Source organism: Zingiber officinale, chromosome 2A (genome assembly GCF_018446385.1).
Source record: "Zingiber officinale cultivar Zhangliang chromosome 2A, Zo_v1.1, whole genome shotgun sequence".
NCBI lineage: Eukaryota > Viridiplantae > Streptophyta > Magnoliopsida > Zingiberales > Zingiberaceae > Zingiber > Zingiber officinale.
The window spans coordinates 83,539,804-83,554,410 of NC_055988.1; positions in this window are offsets into that span (position 1 = coordinate 83,539,804).

The following is a 14,607-nucleotide window of genomic DNA, read 5'->3' on the forward strand; positions in this document are numbered from 1 at the left end:
TTTTTACATTTTTTACAATTCTTTCTATTTTTTATTTTTTTAATGTTTTTTTAACTTTTTAAACTTTTTTATTATTTTTTTACATTTTTTCTATTTTTTATTTTTAATTTTTTTTTAATTTTTTCCTATTTTTATTTTTTTTACGTTTCTTTTTTTTATTTTTATCTTATTTTTTATATTTTTCAATTTTTTTATGTTTTTTTTTGTCACATTTTTCTCTTATCCGAGGGTATTTTGGGTAAAACAAATTTGTTAACCCAGAATCAAGAAAAATCTCAATTTTTCGAGATTTTTTTATTTCGGGTTACATGCCCCTTTTGCTGACATGTCGGGCATGGAACATTACTCAGGAATCATTGATTACCTAAATCAAACAAGGTTTTCGTTGATAATGGGGAAATAAAGAAAATGTCACAATATTATAACCCCTTGGGGACCTCTCTCTTATATATACACTCTAATATGTTATCAGCTCATAAATGATAATAAATTGGTCTAAAAGGTTTTACACATTAAATTCATATCTAATAATCTGAAACCCAATAAACATAAGTTAGATCACTTTAACGGATTCAGATCGTATTCACTTATATAGATTATAATTAAACCCGCCTTAAGAGATTAAATCTCATAATCTCCCACTTAAACTATATGTGATGTGTACATGACATACAAATATAACTTTAGTTAATATCAAACTTTATAGGTACAAAATACCCCCCAAACAATCTAGTCTATCAACTTCATTGATATGACTAAAGAGATTATAACTATTATATATGTCTATAACAAGCCTCAACAGTAATCACAATACCAATGCAATTAATTATATAGATTAAGATGCAGATGTATAGTATGAAAATTACATGAAATATAATCAATATATATCAATTTCCAACTGATCATAAAGTGACCTAAAGTCTAATCATATTTGTAAATACAATATGCTTAACTGCAAAATTAAATCATGATATAAATCTTATGATTCTAAAAGGAATTCATATTATATTTATGAACATCAAATGTTAACCAATAATAGTAAATCATGATACTTTATTTAGAGAGTAAAATAAACAAATAGAATTTTCATTAATATTTTGAACTTTAAGTACATACTATAATCAAAACAAAATATTTGTTTTTATCAATATAGAGTCATAAGTACAAACTCCTACTAGATCAATTCTCCTTCCATAAGAAGGACTCTCATATCCACACCATTATATGAAACACCTTAGGCATCAAGCCTTTGATCAATTGATCAGCCAACATGGAATATATGCTGATGTGCTCTACTATGATCTAACGACTCTAAAACTCTTTTTTTAACCACCAGAAATTTAATGTCAATGTGTTTGGACTTCAACAAACTGTGGTTGTTCTTGATATACAATTCTGTGACTTTATTATTACAATTGATCTTCAATGGTCTGTCAATAATCTACAATATTGTGATGAAGTTTCGTAGCCAAATATTGTGATTAGATGCTTTATAGTATGCTACCAACTTTATCTCCATAGTAGAAGTGGCTATCAACATCTTCTTGACACTTTTCCAAGATATAGCCCCTCTAGCAAATATGAAAATATAGTCTGAAGTGCACCTCCTGCTATCTAAGCATCCCATAAAATCAGAGTCTGAATATTCAATCGATATCACCTCCAGTTGATCTTGTTGGATCGAGAATTCGCTAGGGGGTGGTGAATAGCAATTTTAAAAAATATCGAGAGTGAGCAGCAGAAAAAGTGAAAACAATAACAATGCTAACACAAGGTATTTTACTTGGTTCGGAGCCTTTGTCGACTCCTACTCCAAGGCCCGCACTCGTTGAGTGCTTTCGTTGGGTAATCCAATAGCAATTCGAAATGTGTATTACAAGTAAAAGTACAATTGCTTTAAAGAAAATAATACTGACAATAAGAAAAATAAAACGACAGCACTTTGTCGGAGAGACATCGCAAGAGCACAGCACAGCAACGCAAGAGTTGGAAGACGTTGTAGTGAATTATGTTTTGCTCCAGCCTTAACCCTCCTTATAGAGGAGGTTCCGGTTGCCCATATCCCTTCCAAGCACTTGAACTCTGACGTAGCCGAGCCAACCGTGTAGCTCCATGTGTCGACGTGCGTTGGAGGATAAAATTTGCCTCCGGGCGCCCGGACCTTTGTTTTATAACACTTCCCTTCCTGCAAGAAAATGTTAGTCCGGAGGCAAATATAAGTTATATACCCTGCAAAATAGAATGTTAGCACAGTTTATAATTAAATAGAGTATTAATTATATTTCATCTCACTGAGACCAGAATCTAATCAAAATCTTGACTTAGAGTTCCGAAATGGTTCTAAGTCGAATCGGCGCCTAAGTTCCCTTCCCGGGAACGTGTCCTCACAGTCACTCCCCTCAGTGACTTACCTCAACTTACCTGCCAGACGTCCGGTCAGCTCATTGACCCGTCTGGACTTCGTGCCAGCTATTCGGTCGGCCCTTTGACCTAGATGGACTTCGTGCTAAACGTTCAGTCAGCTCATTGACCCGTCTGGACTTCGTGCCAGCTATTTGGTCGGCCCGTCGACCTAGCTGGGCCTCGTGCCAGACATCCGGTCAACCCATCGACTTGTCTGGGTTTCTCCTGCACACTTGGTCAGAGTGTTAGATAATAATGAAACTAACTTAACCTACTTTGTCATTCATCAAAACTTAAGTTAGATCGTTAGTGTTAACCGCACCAGCAATCTCCCCCTTTTTGATGTAATGACAACCTGGGTTAAGTTAGTAAAAAAACATTCAGAGAAAACAAGCAATTATGGTAAGTTAGTTTTGATTTTAGCCTTGATTTTGTTGCTTTGACTAACTTAAAGACTAACTTAAACCTAACCCTCCCCCTTTGGCATTCATAAAAAATAAACATAAAATAAATTATATAAATGACTAAGTCAAAATTCAAGAATGAAATCAAACATAAGTTCGATTGACTGGGGAAGTTTAAACATAGAAAACATTTTTTTTAAAGGTTTTGGTTTTTTATATTTTATCTTTCAATCTTTTCAAAATAGCTAAGTTTTGAAAAATAATTAATTTAGAAAAGTAACTTAGAAAGATTAGGTTGCAAATTAAATATAAATTTTGCCTAATTTTCAAGATAAATTTGAACTTGAACCACTTTTCAAACATAAGTTTTATAATGGATAACAAAGCCAATTTCTATAAAACTTAAATTTTATAGCTAATTTTGTAAAGCCCAAAGCTAATTTTTAAAGTTATAGCTATAAATTTTCAAAAAGTAAGTTTCTATAAAATTTATTTTTAGATTAAAAAAATATGTTTACAAACTCTAATTTTCAATCCATAAGAGTATAAAATCTAACTTTCAAAAACTTAGTTTATAAATTTTCAAAACTAGGTAAAATCTAAATTTTAAAATTGAGTTTAAAAATTTAATTTTCACAACTAAGTAAAACCTAATGTTTTAAAACTAAGTTTGTGACATTCAATTTTCAAGACTAAGTTTTTACAAAAGTCAACTTTTTACAAAAAACTTAGTTTTAAAGGGTAGTTTTCAAAAAATAGATTTTTAAATATATTTAAAATATTTTTTAAAAAAGAATATTTTCCAAAAACCTAATTTCAAAATATTTTTAATAAAAGAAAAATAGGTGTGAAAATAATTATTCCTCCCCCTGAACCTGACATAAAAATAACCGTCTAACCAATTAGTTACTTACTGACTATCAGAGGATAGTAGCTTTCACTTGGTTAGTCAAGTTAAGTTCAATGTAATCAGTTAGTGTTTGACTAAACTGAATAACTTAACCTGATTAATGTCTGTTTTGTATTTAACGCCCAGGCTTATGTCGATGCACTGAAATAAGCATTTTAAGTCCAGACAATTTACTTATACATCTCACTCTTTCTATGTTCGTCAATCACAAGCAAGGTAAACCTAGGGTGTTGGTAAGACGCTCAAGTACTAGCCCTATAGGTACATGCTTTCTAGGGGATTGAACTAGTCTAAGGCTAAAACTATTTTTCAAAATTCTAAAAATGGGACATTTTAAAAACATAAAAGTTTTATCCTAGAATTTAAAACAACCATTTTTGAAAACAAATTTTGAATTTTAAGGATCCTAATCTATTAAACACATCCCTAATTTTCTACATAGATTGCTAAACTCACTTTTAGGGAAGGGTTTGGTAAATATTGTTAGTGCAATAGTCCCTAGGTCAAGGTTGACCTGGTTGACTGAGCTTGAATTGGTTCAAGCTCGAGTCGTGATGGTTGAGTTTCGATTTTTGACAATACATGTAAACAACACATGGAGATTGCAAGTGTGATTGTTCATGTGGGGAGATTGGCAAGGAGAATCAAGTAGGTCAAGGTTAACTGGATACTTAACTGTAAAGACCTAGTGAGTGAAGCTAGGCAGGAGAAAATCCTGATGAGTGAAGCCAGGTGAAAGACCTAGTGAGTGAAGCTAGGCAGGAGAAATCCTGGTGAGTAAAGCCAAGTGAAAGTCCTAGTGAGTGAAGCTAGGCAGAAGGAAGTCTTGATGAGTGAAGCCAGGTGAAAGACCTAGTGAGTGAAGCTAGGCAGAAGGAAATCCTGGTGAGTGAAGCCAGGTGAAAGTTCCGGTGACTAAAGCCGGGCAATGGAAAGTCCAAGTAGGTCAAAAGGGATTGATCGGATACTTGGCACGAGGAAATCCAGATGGATCAAGGCTGATCGGACATCTGGTGTTGGAAAGTCCAAGTAGGTCAAAGGGATTGACCGGATACTTGGCATGAGAAAATTCAGATGGATCAAGGTTGATCGGACATCTGGTGTTGGAAAGTCCAAGTAGGTCAAAGGGATTGACTGGATACTTGGCACGAGGAGAAAAGTCCAAGTGGGTCAAAGGGATTGACCGGACACTTGGTGAGCGAGTCCTAGCAGGTCAAGGGTGACCGGATGCTAGGCACGATGAACTAACAGGTCATGGATGACCAGATGTTGGTTTAGGAGACTTTGGACTTATTTTTGGGCAAAAACAAGGAGCCGGATCGATCAGCCGATCGATTGGCACATGCCCAATCAATCGGACGATCGATTGGGTAAGTCCTCACGACAGGCCTTCTCCCAATCGATCAGTGGATCGATTGGGGAGAAGCATCGCGCGAACAGAACAACTCTGGATCGATCAACCGATCGATCCAGAGCCCCCAATCGATCAGGCGATCGATTGGGAAGTTGCGATTTCACGCGATGGGTTCTAGATCGATCGGCCGATCGATCCAGACGTTTTCTTGAGAGTATAGAGGCGCTCTGGATCGATCGACCGATCGATCCAAATCCTCCCCGATCAATTGGGAGCAATCCAATCGATCGAGATCCGACCGTTGGCATCATATTTAGCTGCAGGCGTTCGATTCCTTTGGCAGAACTTCCATATTTCATTTCAGATCTTCACAGCAACTCCACAGCTTCTCCAAAAAGTTCAGATCGCCAGTTCTTGAAGGTTCTTGGAGGTTTTTCCAAGTCAAGAGACGGATCTACAGCTGAAGAAGAAAGTTAAGGTTAGGGTTTCCTTGTGCAAACTTGTAAGCTATTGCTTGTATTTTGTACCCTTTCCTTTCTTCTTGTAGTGTGAACTTGTAGGGCTTCTCCACCTTCGGTAGTTACCGAAAATGAGTGTTTTATTAGTGGAGGGTGTGTGAGTGTGTGAATCCTTAGACTAGTCACCTCTTCTTGAGGTGGATACCAAGTAAATCCTTAGTCTTAGCGTTGTGTTTGTTTTCTTTGTATTTTCCGCTGTATATCTTTGAAGAAACAAGCAACGAAGAGCACGACGAGCGCACCGAGCTATTCACCCCCCCTCTAGCTACATTTTTGGTCCCAACAAGTGGTATCAGAGCGAGGTCGCTCTTCACCAGAATCATCGCCGGAAGGGGCAAAAAGCTAGAGGGTGAAGAAGTTGAAGCAAAATTCTTCAAGCCAAAGATTTCATCAAGCTCAACTTCGACATGGAATTCCAAGACGGACTTGGATTCGACACGAGGGTGCCTCCATTATATGTATCCTCAAGCTTTGATTCTTGGAAATCAAGAATCAAAAATTTTCTTATGAAGGAGATAGAGCAATGGTTTGCTCTTATGGAAGGTTTTGAGGCTCCAACAAATTCAAAGGGTAAAACTCTCAAGAGAAGCAAGTGGAGCCAAGAGCAAATTTAAAGGAGCGAGGCAAATGACAAAGTGACCAAACTATTGGTCAATTTATTGCCAAGCAATATTTTGGCTCAAGTCGGAGAATTCAAAGATGTCAAGGAGCTTTGGAGCAAATTGGCAACAATTCATGAGATCCCCTCCACTATACAAAATAATGGAGAATCCAAAGAGGGCGACTCATTGGAGCAAGATCAAGAGCAAGAGGACTCCGAAGTTGAGAGATGCTCAACTTCAAAAGAAGAAGTCCAAGAAGTCTCATCTTCAAAGGAGTACAATGAAAAGAGCAAAGAGGGAGTGTACTCTTTGTTCCATATACAAGATGAAGATGAAAAAGCCTCCACCTCTAGGATTGAGGGAGAGCAACTTTCGGTGACACCGGATCAAGAAGAAGGAGAAGTGTCCACATCCGGGTCAAGAGAAGAAGAGGATGAAGAAGCTTCCACCTCCACAAGTCGAGTCAAATCTATTGGAGGAGCATCATTATCGGATCAAGAGGAAGTCTCTACCTCCGGAACAAAAGGAGAAGATGTCATCCCTACACATGAAGGTATAAATGTTTTAATTAAGAATAAAAATCATATTATATGTTTTGAGTGTAGGGAGTATGGGCACTACAAGAGAAAATGCCCTAAATTGGCCAAGAAGAAGGGTCAAGTGGCACTAAAGGACAAAGTGAAGCCCAAGGAGACCGTCCCCACAACAAAGAAGAGCAAGGAGCACATTGTGTGTTTCTCTTGCAATCAAAAAGGACATTACCGGAGCCAATGTCCCAAGGGAAAGAAAGCGATCAAGGCTCAAGGAGGAATCACATCTCAAGGGGGAGCCTCCAAGGTAAAACGAAATGTATCATTTATTGAGCTTATCCCCTTAAATGATGGTAAAAAGCATGCTAGTTCTAATTTCTATCATTTTAATGTTATTTACCATAAATATAGAAAGCAAGAGAGCTTTAAGGAAAAACATGTGGCTCTGCATGCTAAAATTACCACACCTAGGGTTAGGAAGGTAGATAAGAATTTAGGCAATAACTCTAAGGATTTTAGTTATAAGCCTAGAAATAGAAATGCTCATGGACTTAATGATAAATCAAAAACTAAGGATTTATGGAAAGAAAATCAAGTCTTGAGGTCAAGACTTGATAAAATGAAAAAGACCCTAAAAAGGATGGAAAATATCCTAAAAGGGCAAAATGAGTAAAACCTAGGTTTAGGACAACAAAAGTCATCCAATGGTCATAGAAGTTTGGGATACAAACTTAAGGCTAAGAAGGATGTAATTTCTTACCATAGGGTTCCATATAGCTGTGGAACCGAGTCTAGGTCTAAGGGTCAAGTCAAGAATACTAGGGAGGGTATTCTTAAGAGTATTTTTGCAACAAATGTGACTAAAACTTCTAAGAAGTCCAAGAAAGTCACAAAGAAGGTCACAAGGGAAGAAATCCCTAGGGTTGACCTAAAAAGTGTGACCAAGGCTTCTACGAAGCCTAACAAGGTCATTAGGAAGGTATCTAGGGAAGTTATCCCTAGTGAATACCTAGAGCGTCCAAGGAGCACCAATATATTTTGGGTTCCTAGGAGCATTTTCTCTACCCCTTAGAAGGGTTAGAGAGTGTCAACTCTAATTGAAAGGGTAGTTAACCTAATCATGATGAAGTTGACACTCTAAGGGTATTTTCAAGGTTATTGTTAACCTTTGAAAATGATAAGGATAAATGGCTTACTCTTGGAAAGAGTAAGATGTGCCATAATGCGAGAAGTTTGATCTTAAAATCAATTTGGCACATTTGGAAAAATCATAAGAACTACCAAGTTGGGATTGTGGTATGTTCTTAGGAAAGCAAAGGCAATTTAAGCCTTAATTTGAATTGGTTACTCTTGGAAGAGTAAATGGTGCCAAAATTTGAGAAATGTGCTTAATTCAAATTGGCACAAATTAAGAAAAGCAAAAGAAATGTCAAAATCGGGTTTTGGCATTTTCTTGAGAAATAGGGGCAATCTAGGTTTAATTTTAATTTAGCTAAAGTTTTTAGGATACTTAGATAGGTAATCTAGGTATTTTATTTATGCTAATTTGTCATGTTTTGGTTGCTCATTATATGTCATGACATCATGTTTATTTTTGCATTCATGCTCTATTATGAAAAGCACAAAAATACCATGTCATGTCATACATACATCATGTAGTCATAGGAAATTTTCTTTTGAAAAGTTATCTATGTTTGATGTATGCCATAACATATGCATTATTTTAAAATTCTTGCAAATCTAAGGACAAATGACATTCATTAACAAGTAATATCCTAGGTGGATGTTAATGATCTTAAAATGCCTAGATAGATATGTATGATCCCTAGTTTAAGGCAAAATCAAAGTTTACATCTCACTAAAGAACTATAAGGTGACTTGTATGTGATTTCGTACACATTAAATACAAGTGAGATGTTAGGATGATGAACAAAACTCAAGATGTTGATTTAGTGCATTCTTTTGAGTTTTAAATTCATCAAAACACATAGTTATGTGTTTTCCAATTATTGGGAAAGCTAATGTACAAGTCATGTGCACTGAGCCCAAAGAATATGGTTGAATATTGATTTTGAAAATGATTTTAAAATGCTTTTGGAAAACCTTGGTGAAGGTTATCGTTTGATAGTAATCATCATTGAATAGTTGAGCACAAACTTGAAGAAAACACTAAAGTGTTTACAAGTTTTTAAGTTTGTGTCAATCTTTGAAAATATGAAGTATTTTCTTAGGAAACTATTTTTCCATGATACTATATGCCCTGAACAATGTCTACAACGATTTTTATGATTTTTGAAGTTGTGTAAATTTTTCTAGGGGTTTCTGAAATTGACTGAAATGGAATTTCAGCTCTTTCAGAGCTTCAATCGATCACCCGATCGATTGAAGGGTCTCAATTGATCGAGCGATCGATTGAGAGCAAGCTTCTCATAAACAGAAGCTTCCTGGATCGATCCACTGATCGATCCAGCCCTTCTGAATCGATCAGTGGATCGATTCAAGTAGGTTCAATCGATTGGGAATGCTGATTTTGGCTGGTAAAGCCTGATTTTAGCATTTTGGACCATCTTTAGTCTAGGTAACCATTCCTAACCCCTCAAACATATTTATACACATTTAAAGGGAGTTTTCATGATGAAAACAAGGATGGATTGGTTAAGGAAGACTAAGTCGAAGTTTAGGTTGAGGTTTGGTTTCATTATTGATTTTATGAACCTCAAAACTTCTAATTTTGGGTTTTCTAAAGGTTTAGGGATTCCAAGTCATTGTTGATGCAATGACAGAAGTTATGTGCATGTCTTTAAGGGGAGTTACTCTTTAAGGACATGAAAAATATTTTTTCCATACACCTTGGAAGGTGGTTAACCTTCTTTAGCGAATATGCTCAAGGTTGGGCATTTGAATATAATGGAGAGTGGATATCTTCATTATTCAAATGGTGTCTGCTCAAGGATGAGCATTAAATGATAATGAAGGGTATGGGACCTTCGTTATTTGGTTGTGAGCAACGAGTGAAGTTGTGAACAACGTTTGGGTAACTCTTCAGGGGGAGAGTTTTTGATGTGTGCCAATAGGGGGAGAATGAGTGTAGTTAAATTAGGCCTTCATTACCTAAAGGGGGAGTTTGCCCTCTAGAAAAGGAGGAGAATGAAGGGAAGCATCATTCACATATTGGCATGAAGGAAGTTGAGGCTATGGGATTAGCCTAACTTAAAGGAGGTATTGTCAAATATCAAAAAGGGGGAGATTGTTGGTGCAATAGTCCCTAGGTCAAGGTTGACCTGGTTAACTAAGCTTGAATTGGTTCAAGCTCGAGTCATGATAGTTGAGTTTCGATGTTTGATAATACATGTAAACAACACATGGAGATTGCAGGTGCGATTGTTCATGTGGGGAGATTGGCAAGAAGAGTCAAGTAGGTCAAGGTTGACTGGATACTTGACTGGAAAGACCTAGTGAGTGAAGCTAGGCAGGAGAAAATCCTGGTGAGTGAAGCCAGGTGAAAGACCTAATGAGTGAAGCTAGGCAGGAGAAATCCTGGTGAGTGAAGCCAGGTGAAAGTCCTAGTGAGTGAAGCTAGGCAGAAGGAAGTCCTGATGAGTGAAGCCAGGTGAAAGACCTAGTGAGTGAAGCTAGGCAGAAGGAAATCCTGGTGAGTAAAGCCAGGTGAAAGTTCCGGTGAGTGAAACCGGGCAATGGAAAGTCTAAGTAGGTTAAAAGGGATTGACCGGATACTTGGCACGAGGAAATCCAGATGGATCAAGGCTGATCGAACATCTGGTGTTGGAAAGTCCAAGTAGGTCAAAGCGATTGACCGGATACTTGACATGAGAAAATTCAGATGGATCAAGGTTGATCGGACATCTGGTGTTGGAAAGTCCAAGTATGTCAAAGGGATTGACCAGATACTTGGCACGAGGAGAAAAGTCCAAGTGGGTCAAAGGGATTAACCGAACACTTGGTGAGCGAGTCCTAGCAGGTCAAGGGTGACCAAATGCTAGGTACGATGAACTAATAGGTCAAGGATAACCGGATGTTGGTTTAGGGGATTTTGGACTTGTTTTTGGGCAAAAACAAGGAGTCGGATCGATCAGCCGATCGATTGGCACATGCCCAATCAATCGGCCAATCGATTGGGCGAGTCCTCATGATAGGCCTTCTCCCAATCGATCAGTGGATCGATTGGGGAGAAGCATCGCGTGAACAGAACAGCTCTAGATCGATCAGTCGATCGATCCAGAGCCCCCAATCGATCAGGCGATTGATTGGGAAGCTGCGATTTCGCGCGATGGGGTCTGGATCGATCGACCGATCGATCCAGACGTTTTCCCGAGAGCACAGAGGCGCTCTGGATCGATCGACCGATCGATCCAAAGCCTCCTCGATCGATTGGGAGTAATCCAATCGATCGGGATCCGACCGTTGGCATCATATTTAGCTGCAGGCGTTCGATTCCTTTGGCAGAACTTCCATATTTCATTTCAGATCTTCACAGCAACTCCACAGCTTCTCCAAAAAGTTCAGATAGCCAATTCTTGAAGGTTCTTGGAGGTTTTTCCAAGTCAAGAGACGGATCTACAGCTGAAGAAGAAAGTTAGGGTTAGGGTTTCCTTGTGCAAATTTGTAAGCTATTGCTTGTATTTTGTACCCTTTCCTTTCTTCTTGTAGTGTGAACTTGTAGGGCTTCTCCGCCTTCGGTAGTTACCGAAAAGGAGTATTTTATTAGTGGAGGGTGCGTGAGTGTGTGGATCCTTGGACTAGTCACCTCTTCTTGAGGTGGATACCAAGTAAATCCTTAGTCTTAGCATTGTGTTTGTTTTCTTTGTATTTTCCGCTGCATATCTTTGAAGAAACAAGCAACGAAGAGCACGACGAGCGCACCGAGCTATTCACCCCCCCCTCTAGCTACATTTTCGGTCCCAACAAATATGTCAGCTAAATTAGATTTGTACTCAATGTACTTGAGTTTAATATCTCCTTTAGTGACATGATCCCTGATAAAGTGGTGCTTAATTTCAATGTGTTTGGTTTTGGAATGATGCACAGGATTTTTTGTTAAATTAATTTAACTAATATTGTTAATTAATACTTTTACATTTATAAGATTTAAGTTAAAATCTTTTAAAGTGTACATCATCCATAATAGTTATGCAACGCATTCTCCTATGGCTATATACTTTGACTCAGTTGAAAATAGAGTAACACATTATTGCTTTCTACTAAACTAGCTGACAAGTGATAGACCTAGTAGTTGACATCCGCCACTTATGCTCTTGCGGTCTAATTTACATCTAGCATAATCTGAGTCAGAATACCCTATTAATTCAAAATTGCTAGTTCTAGGATATCAAATTCCTACATTTGTTGTTTCTTTAAGGTATCTAAAGATTCTTTTGACTTGAGTCAAATGAGATTCTTTAGCACAGGTTTGGTATCTAGCACACATACTAACTACAAATAAAATATCGGATCAGCTTGTAGTTAAGTATAGTAGGCTACCTATGACACTCTTATAGTATTTTAAGTCAATTAGTTTTCCATTTGGGTCGTCATCTAGAATAGTGTTAACTGCCATAGGTGTTTTTATTTCTTTAGTATTTTTCATTCTGAATTTTTTAAGTAATTCTTTATTATATTTTTGTTGATAAATATAATTTCCCTCATTTGCTTGTTTAATTTGTAAACCTAAAAAGTAAGTCAATTTTCCTACTAAGCTCATTTCAAATTCTTGTTCCATTAGATTTTTAAATTCTTCTAAAAATTCTAAGTCAGTTGAGCCAAAAATTATATCATCTACATATATTTGGGCTATAAATATTTCTTCTTTTATAAATTTAACGAATAGAGTTGGGTTAATTTGACCTTGATTGAATTCTTTAGATACCAGTAAGAGGTCAACTGTTTATACCATGCTCTGGGTGTTTACTTAAGTCCGTATAAGGCTTTCTTTAATTTAAAGATATAGTTTCAAACCCAAGTGGTTGTCCTACATAGACTTCTTCTTTTATTAGTCCATTTAGAAAGGCAAATTTAACGTCCATCTGATATAGTCTGAACCCTTTATGTGTTGCATAACTGAGTAACATTCTAATGAACTCTAATCTAGCTACTGGGGTATAAGTTTCATCATAGTCAAGTCCCTCTACTTGATTAAACCCCTTAGCAACTAGTCTAGCTTTGTTTCTAGTAATTTCTCCAGTTTCACTTAATTTATTTCTAAATACCCATTTTGTTTCTATTATTTTCTTATTTTTGGGTGGTGGTACTAAGTCCCAAACTTTATTACGCTCAAATTGAGCTAGTTCCTCTTGCATAGTTATGACCCAGCCTGGTTCAAGTAAAGATTCAGCTACGGTTTTGGGTTTAATTTTTAAAATCAGAGAAATTTGACTTAGGTTTCTAAAAGATGACCTAGTCTAAACCCTTAAGTCTGGATCACCAATTATTTGGTCAATTGGATGATTTTGGTTGACTCTTATGGTCTTAGGAGGTTGATTCTCTAGAGGTTCTTCTTCTTCTTCGTGATTGAAACATTCATTGGTTCTTTCTTGATTATTGTTGCCTTGAATAAATTCAATTGGTTGAATTTGGGTTTATTCTAGATTTTGTTTAGATTCTTCAAATTTTACATTAGTGGTTTCTTCAATTTTTAAAGTAACTTTATTATATATTCTGTAACCTCTACTATTTAGTGAATATCCTACAAAGATTTCATTTTCTACTTTAGAGGTGAATTTTCCTAGGTGTTCTCTTGTGTTTAGAATGAAGGTTGGACACCCAAATAATTTAAAGTATTTTATATTGGGTCGTTTATTATAAAATATTTCGAAAAAGGTTTTGTTGTGTGTTTTATTTAGTGTTGTTCTATTTTGTACATAGCAAGTTGTACTAACAGCTTCTGCCCAAAAGTATTTAGGTAGATTATATTCGTTAAGCATAGTTCTAGAAGCTTCAAGTAGAGTTCTATTTTTTCTTTCTACAATTCCATTTTTTTTGGAGTTTTAGGACATGAAAATTCGTGATGATATCCATTTTTAAGATAAAATTTATTAAAATTATGATTTTTAAATTCTCCTCCATTGTCACTTCTAATTCTTTTAATTTTAAGATCTTTTTCATTTTCAACTTGTTTGTAAAAGTTTGTAAAAATTTCAAAAGTTTCATCCTTATTTTTTAAGAATTTTACCTAAGTGAACCTAGAATAGTCGTCTATTATTACTAGATAATATAGACTTTCATTTATTGACTTGACCCCATGAGAGTCAAATAGGTCTAGATGTAAAGTTCTAGTATTGAATTAGATTGAGATTGATTAGTTGGTTTGTGAGTGGATTTTGTTTGTTTACCTTGTTGATAAGCATTACATATTGTTGAGTCTAAGTTAGGTAATTTTGGTAAACCTCTAACTAATCAATTTAATTTGCTTATATTTCTGAAATTTGTGTGTGACATTCTTCTATGTCATAACCAAGTTTCTTCTTTTTGTGTTAAATAACACTTAATTAAAAAAGTGGTTAGGTTAATTGTATAGATATTGTCTTTCCTAAACCCCTTTAGACTTATTGTAGGGCTATCTAGGTGCTTGATTAAACATTCCGAAGATAAACACCTAACCTTATATCCAGTGTCACACAATTGACTAATACTAAGGAGATTATACTTAAAATTTTCAACAAGTAGTATATTTGTAATAATAAAGTCAATTTTTAGCTCAATATTACCTATACCAATTACCTTTAGTTTGCCATTGTTTCTAAAGGCAACTGATCCTAAGCTTTTGTAAGTAAGTTGGGTGAATTTGGTGAGATATCCAGTCATTTGTTTGGAGCAACCACTGTCCAAAATTCACTTAGTTTCCTACAATAGGTAGGAACTAGAATTAGTCT